The sequence below is a fragment of the Poecilia latipinna genome, unplaced genomic scaffold (genome assembly GCF_001443285.1).
Source record: "Poecilia latipinna isolate Pla-1442-1.1 unplaced genomic scaffold, P_latipinna-1.0 Scaffold1469, whole genome shotgun sequence".
Lineage (NCBI taxonomy): Eukaryota > Metazoa > Chordata > Actinopteri > Cyprinodontiformes > Poeciliidae > Poecilia > Poecilia latipinna.
Genome location: NW_015114085.1, coordinates 124,175 through 131,903, shown reverse-complemented (window position 1 = coordinate 131,903; position 7,729 = coordinate 124,175). Strand labels below are relative to the sequence as shown.

Genomic DNA, 7,729 nt, shown 5'->3' with positions numbered 1-7,729 from the left:
GACTTAATTTCAGACGTCTTATGAATCATCAGTGGTGTTACGGCGCCCTCTCTGGTGAATCCTGGGCTTCTCTGAATCCTGTCATAGAGAAAGCAGAAGACTTTCTCTGTGTGCTGCTTTATGTAAAAGAGTTCCCACCATATTTTACAGTGGCAAAATTGGATATGTTTTGTTGTCCAGCCTCATTATGCTCTTTTGTTTAGCTGCAGACTACGGGTACAGCAACTCTGTAATGTGTTTCTGAGATATTGTCCTTTTACAATTACCTTTGACAGATTAATACATTAATTATGACAGCATTAATCCTAAAACTAACCCATTTATTACACTTTTCATCATGGGAATCCAGTTAACAACTAGAAGCAGTTGTGTTTGTGTGAAGCACACACACATCCTGACACACACCATGGTTTACTCTTTCACTTACAGCTGATCTACCAGGGAGTATGAGAAACATACTGTTCAGAGCAGTGTCCTAATAATCACGTAATACGTTATCAATTTGTCCATTTATAATCTTATGGGCAAACTTACTATTGTAATATTGCTGACACATCATTGTTTTGTGTTAAACTAAGTCTAACTTTTATTGCACTGCCTTTTTCCTCCAAGAATCTGCATCCTTGTTAGAGCATATTTGACCTGTCCTCATTCTTCTAATAATTTCCCCAGAGAAAAATCCGCTGACTCACATCTTCCTTAATTAAGACAAATAAGCTTTTATGTCACGACATAAAATTTCCTCATTAAGTGAGCTTATTATAAAGTTTATGCATTTTTGCATTAAAAGTGTAATCCAAAAAACTAATTCAGCCCAACAGTCAGGAATTGTATTCACAATAAAAATTCGAACAAAATCTCTCATCAGTTCTGTGCTGTTTTTTTTAGTAGCATAAAAAAGTACAGCATAATTCATTTCATGATTGAAAAAGACTTTGTGCTTACTGCTGGTTAAAAAAATACTTTTTTTTTTCTACGACTGTAAAAAGCTTGTGCGAAAGGCAGAACCAGAGCCAGAAGTGAGGTTAACCAAATCGCACCCCGTTGATGGGAAACCGAGCTGCTGTTTGGTTCCAGTCAGATTTGCATCTCCTGCTTAAACTTCCTGTCGAAATGTGGTTTCAACTGATGAAACTGTTGCACCGAAAAACAAGACGTGAACTGTAATAAAAGAACCTGAGCTTCATCAAACTCATGCTAAAAGATATGATGTCTAAAAATACCAAAACAGGATTAAGCAGACATAAAAAAAGAACCAAGCCAACAAAAAACAGGAACATATTTAATGAAATAACATAACTTGACAATTTAATAGAAATTAATAAGATACTTCCAGGCTTTAAAGCATAAAATACAAAGCATATTTTAAAACTTCTTAGAAAATGTTTTCATGCAACATTTTAAATCTGCAAATCTTTCATGGATTGCAACAAGATCTAAGCACATTTCATTTGAGACGAGAGCTGCCTGAATACAAATGTATATTTAATTGACAGAAGGTTTTAGGGAGAGTTTTTTGTTCAATTGTCTTATAATGTATTTTTGCTTAATGATTTTGATGACACCATTTGCCATCATGTAATGTTCACTGCTTATTTCATAATCGGTTTCTGTATTATGTTTTCATGATGCAAAGCACATTGAACTGCCTTTTTAAACTTGGCTAAAAATAAACTTGACTAAATGCTTTCAGTGATAAATATGTCACTCTTCAGATTTACACAATTAGGAGGAAAAATCTGACAGCAAAGTTTCAAACTTTAAATCTTATTGACTTGAAGTTTGTGTGGTATATAATTTTTTTCTCAGAAGATCAGGCCTCTGATGGTGAGGACGGTGCTGAAGGCCAGAGCTTTGGTGAACACCACTCGGACTCCGTTCATCAGCAGCAGGTAGAAGTTCAGCTTGGCTTTTTCTGGACGAAAGAGAAACAGAGTTCAGACTCGAACACAAACAGCTGACAGCAGCGATGGAACCAAACTGAGACAGGAAGAGATCAGACTGACCTGGATAAATGCTGCCACATTCATCATCTGTTTGGACACAGAAAGGACAGGTGGTAAATTAATTACATGAACATTAATTCAGCAGCTGAAAATTTCCATTTGATCAAACATAGACAGTTTTATTTGTTTAGTACCAGCTTCATTGTTGCCGAAGGTCCCGTTCATCCCACAGGAGTAAATGGTTTCATTACTGAATACAGCATAGTTGTAGGTCCCGTCCTTTGACAGAACTGCATCATCAGTGCTCACGTTGACCGGACCCCCTTTTTGTTTCAGAACCACCTCTTCCCCCTTTGGACGGAAACCTGTGGCCAGACAGACGTTTGGACCGAGATCATCTGCTGACTTCAGGGGGGAGTCAGGATTCGACAGAGGACTGAGGACGAACAGGGACGGAGTCTGAGAGGGACCATCTGTTCCAACAAAGAAAAAGCAAATCGTGATTTTAATGAATCAAATGTAGCAAAAAATATGAACAGAAATTTGTCAAGTAAGATAAACATGATAATTTTTTTTCTCTAAAATGTTCATATAATTATCTTTGTTTAAAATCATAACTTAAGAATTTTAAACTTAAAAATAGTTTTCAAAAACTTACATTTTGCCATTGAATTGCCTTATGGGGCCAGAAACATATTATATTTGTAAATAAATATTCCTCTTACTTCACAAATTTAAATACATTTATGCTTTACTTAGCTTGTACTTTTAAGACCATTTTAAAAATTTTACTTTTATCAGATCTTTATAACACATAAATTAAATATATTTTATATAAATCCCCGTAAGTCTAACATTTTTTATTACAAACTATTATTACTTTATTAATAGGCAGTGATATTATGTCAGTACCATTGTCTTTATAGCCATGCTTTTGGGTTATTAATTCCAGTCATTATTTTAATAAATTATGTAAATTAAAAAATATGTTGTGTATAAATTAAACTACATTTAAACAGTTAAAATGTGTAACATAAACACAAGCAATTGTTCAAAAATAAATTAAGTTCCTTGACCTTTTGTTGTTTCTGATTTTTTATTTATTTATTTTTTTAATTTTCCATTTTTCGTCTGATTTTAGAAGTATATATTTATGTTTCCTCTTAGGTCAATCTTCTCTCTTGTTTTGACTTCATTTTATTTTTAACATAAGTTTTGGTTGTGTCGTTGTATGATTGTGCTATTTTATTATACCTCATAATCTTAATCACAAATAATGACAATTATTTGATTCCCATACTGTCTTTTGAGCTCATACAACTCAATGTTCTTTATGTTGCAGTTTTTTAAACAATAAAGCTTCTCTTACATTAAGTGTTTTATCAAACATGATATTGAGTACAAATTTAATTAGATGAAAACAGCTTTTTTAATTTTCGTAATGTTGCCCATCTGCAGCTTTAAATATGCAATAAAACAAGTAAAGTTTTTGAGCTTCTTTGTGTGTTTGAAGCAGCTGCAGATACTTTGTTTTTGCTTTAGACCAATGGATTTAAATTCTCCAAGAATGTGAGATTCTAATGTTCCTGAGGACGGAGCGGTGTGTGTGTGTTTGCAGGGAGAAAACTTTACTGAAGTCAGCTCCTTCCACACAAACTACATTTTTAGTATAAATTATTTAGACAACACTTGAGAGTTGGTTTAATTCTGTTCAAGGAGCCGCAGTGAAGCAGAGGAAACTGACTCAGTTAAGTTTTCATCTACAGAAACATTTTTCACTCAAATATTCTATTTTACGGTTACAGATATCTGAGGACTAAAGGATCTCTAAATCTTTGTTTTTGCAAAACTACAACATATTAAAACTCTGTTTCTCTTCAGTAATTAAAATGGCTTCAACTGATAGGACAATTTTAATACGGGAAATATACTTGATGCAATAAAGTTTCAATTTAAATCAGGATTTATGAATTTTCATGTTTTCCATTTCACCTCAACTGTTAATGGTATGAAATACTTGTGCTATATTGCTTAAGTACTTTGTCTTTTTTCTTATCTTTAAAACAATTATTTTTTTGTATTATGTTTAGTTTTCACAAATAAACTGATCAATTTTGATTCGATTTATTATTGCAGTAGTTGTCATTTCATTTTGTTTTCAATTATTTTATTATGCAGTTGTTAGGTTTCATGTAACTGCAATGCTTTCATGCTTTAATGTGAGTGACACTGTGGAAGACATTTTGGGTCTTTGGAAGAATCGATTATAATACTTTATTTTTCTACCCTGTTTAATTCCTTTTATCTCACATTCCAAGTAATAATATCAAGCTAAAGCCTAAACTCTTTTGTGAAAAAGAACAATTTTGCTGATCAGAGGGACAATTAAAACTGAACAAAAACAATACGAACAAAATTCATGGAATATTATTTTAAATAAATTAAAAAACAAACAAACACATAAATTAGGAACATTGTAAAATTATCTCCTCTATAATGTCAAATCTCTTCAGGCGGTTTGTTCAGCGTGTTTTTAACGTACTATAACCACCGAAACCAAAAAAAACAACACTTCATATTACCAAAATAACTTTAAAATACAGCAAGAAAGCAGGGTTTAGATAATATTGTAAAAAGTCTCACCTGGACGAACAGTGACTGTGGTTCCATCTCCCCAGTAGTCAAAAACTCCATCACAGTGCTACATCTTCACTGAGTCCTATAACAAAAACCTGCAGCACCACAGAAACACCAACTAAAACCAGATCCATGTGTTTACCACACTTTACTGGAACAGATTAACATTCACGGAGGAGTCTGATCTCCATAAGTGTTTGCTTTGAAATAAACTTTGTGCCAACTCTCAATCAGACTTTAAAACTGAAATGGACTCTGAATTACCTTTGCTGCTTTATTAATTTAAACGGATAATTGTTAAACTTCTAAGCTTCCAAATAGATAAACAGTATATTTACCTCATGTTCTGCAAATGCTGGAGATGTTCTGTCTTTATTTTCTCTGCATATGAGAGGATTTCTGTCTCAGGTTTATATTCTGAGGTTTTTGTATTTGTGTGTATCTGTGTGCCACCCCGTAATATCACAGTAAAAAACCCTAATGCAAAAACCTACACCACCCTGAGGTGGGAGGATAAAAACAGAAGTCAAAGAAATGTGACAGCGACAAAAGTTGCAGAGTTTATTCATATTTTTGGTTCAATTAGCAATAATTTTAAACATATTTATTAGTTTTTAAGCTCTATGTTTAAAACATTTCCATTTTAACAAAAATTGACAATTAATGTGCTGAGACAATAAAAAAAAAAAACTGTATGTCAACTCATTGTTTATTTTTTCACCAATAAAAAAGAGGTTGGTGATTTCTGTGCTTTTTTAATGCATTTTCTTTATGAAATAGAAACACATCTCTAAATGTCATAATGTGTCATTATTATGTCATAGTCTGCTGGTAAATTTATTCTCTCTATAACAATCTGCATGTTGCTCAGTAATACTTTTTAAAGTTTACCATTAAGCCATCATTTATGTCTCCTATACACGTGTATAAAAACGATGCAAGATATGCAGCACAAATAAAGATAAAACAACAGACACTAGATGGTTTCTGTTTTTGTGGTTTTATCTCATCTGTTCAGATTGTTTAAGTAGAACGAGGAAGATTTGAGGCAGACATAAGTTCAACCTGTTTGTACACTGGAGGCAGAAACTGCTAATAGATTTGAGCTGCAGTGTCAGAAGGTGTACAGAATGTGGCAAGATCCCCTAAAGAGTGAGTGCTGAAGCTGACAATGAACGTAGCATCAGACTGTTACTTGGTTAGAGCAGAGACGTCCAGTGCACACTCAGGCATGGACGGTCTATCCTGAATCCAATTCTTAATCACTATTTTAAATTGAATTGAACTGTATTCTGGGGCTAATGCTGTTGGAAAGACATGTGATTCCACATTGTGTCAGAGGACAGACTTTTTTTAATTTTGCTATATTATAAAGTACATTTCCAGTAATTCCTATTGCCTCACCCAGGTTGTTTAGATTAGTTGGATAACTTCTTTCAACTAATTTATTAGGACCAACATGTCAAAGATGGAGCTGATTATTCTTTTGGAAACAAAACAAAAGCCTCATGAATATCTTTATTGTAGGCTACTGTAAGAAACAGAGGAGGAAAAAAAACTAAGGAAATTTACAAGCAAGCTGAAAGTCACAATTCAAAGCTCAATAAATATGTAAATCAGTTTTGAACTTAACACTCGATTTTAGTGGGTTCTTTGTGAATGTTAGTCAAATTGTTTAGTTATTAGAGACTTATTAGAAATGCCACCGTCTCTTTATCCAAACACAGAAAAGGCTTTCTGTAATTGCATCCTGATGGTTGGCTGGTTTTTGTTCAGGCTTCCATGTGGTTTGTGTCACTGTGTCTCATCTCACACAGTAATAAACAGCTGCATCCTCAGGCTGCAGATTCTGTCCTGTTATTGTTACTGTTCCAGCAGAAATGTCTCTGCTGTAGCTGAACTTGTTCTTCAGGGCATCATTTTGGTAAAAGTCACCATTATGTCCCCACATATGAAAAATCCATTCCAGTGGTTTTCCATCACGCTGTCTGATCCAACCTGTTGCAAATACAGCAGTCAAAGAATAACCAGAGGGCCGACAGACGATGGTCAAAGACTGTCCAGGCTGGACAATCTGGGAGTCTGGCTGAATCAGATCGATGCTCAAGACATCTAAGAAAAAAAGGAAACAGAATTGATGTCATAATTCATCAAAATTTTCGTGAATCTAGTGCAGTTATTAGTTTGAATCGACCCAAAGCTTCTCACTTGATCCAGCTGTCAGCAGCAGCATCAGAGCTACAGAGAACATGGTTGATGCTGAAGCTGAACTGATGGGAGTTCCTTCCTCTACTGACTGACACAGACTCCCCTCTTCTTTTTAAATGAACACACTTTGCATATTGTTGAATACATTTTCTTTTAGCTGAGTTTATTATTTTGTCTCAGCGTGATAGAGCACAGACAATCTGCAGAGCGAAACTTTGCTTTTACATCAATAATGAATTGAACCATAGTTGTAATTTGATGATTAAAGTATCAAATATTTAACTTTAAAATCAGCAACACTGAGCGCCCTCTAGTGTTTGAAACTGAAAATTGTCAAGGATGAGTTTTAAGGATCTGTTTGAACAGGACTCTTCAGATTGTCTACTATCAAATTAATTTGATGGCTGGAATAAAATTTCTATGTTGTCATTCCTGAAATGTACTACCTTCATTAGTTTTCTGACCTCAGTTGCTGAGTGACTTTCCATATAGCGCTCTAAAGGAAGTCTATCTTTTCATATCTGATCCAATTTTTTTTAAAGTTTTTTTTTAATCACATTTATTTGGGAAAAGATTGATCTCAACTCCTTCTTATTACTCAACATCTTTGTGGTCTCTGGAGGCTCTGTTTAATCTCCGGATCTCTCCATCCAGACATGCAAATGGTAGAATCTGAAGTTACATCTTATTCTCTCCTAAACTGTTAACTTGTTGCTTCACCTCAATTGATAACAGTTTATATTTATTATTTCACAGCTTCATAAAACATTTTTTTGTGTGGATCAGTATAAAACCACTTCTGTACACCTTTTTTTTTCGATTTTGCTTTACAAGTCCAGTTTTTTTTTGGCCGGGGGGGGGGGGGGGGGGGGGGTGGGGGGGGGGGTTGGTTTTGTTTTTTTTTTTTTTTTCTTTTTTCAAATTTTTTTTTTTTTTTA

At 34.1% G+C, this 7,729-nt stretch overlaps 1 long non-coding RNA gene across 1 annotated transcript; it reads right to left on the bottom strand.

Annotated features, from left to right (window-relative positions):
• Positions 1-1,264: 1,264 nt before the first annotated feature.
• On the bottom strand, positions 1,265-5,014 carry LOC106962887 (uncharacterized). Its single transcript, XR_001428072.1, has 5 exons — positions 4,922-5,014; positions 4,590-4,678; positions 2,141-2,419; positions 2,007-2,033; positions 1,265-1,915 (listed from the first exon to the last, which is right to left on the bottom strand). It is a non-coding gene; the product is annotated as an uncharacterized LOC106962887 (long non-coding RNA).
• Between the last annotated feature and the right edge of the window lie 2,715 nt (positions 5,015-7,729).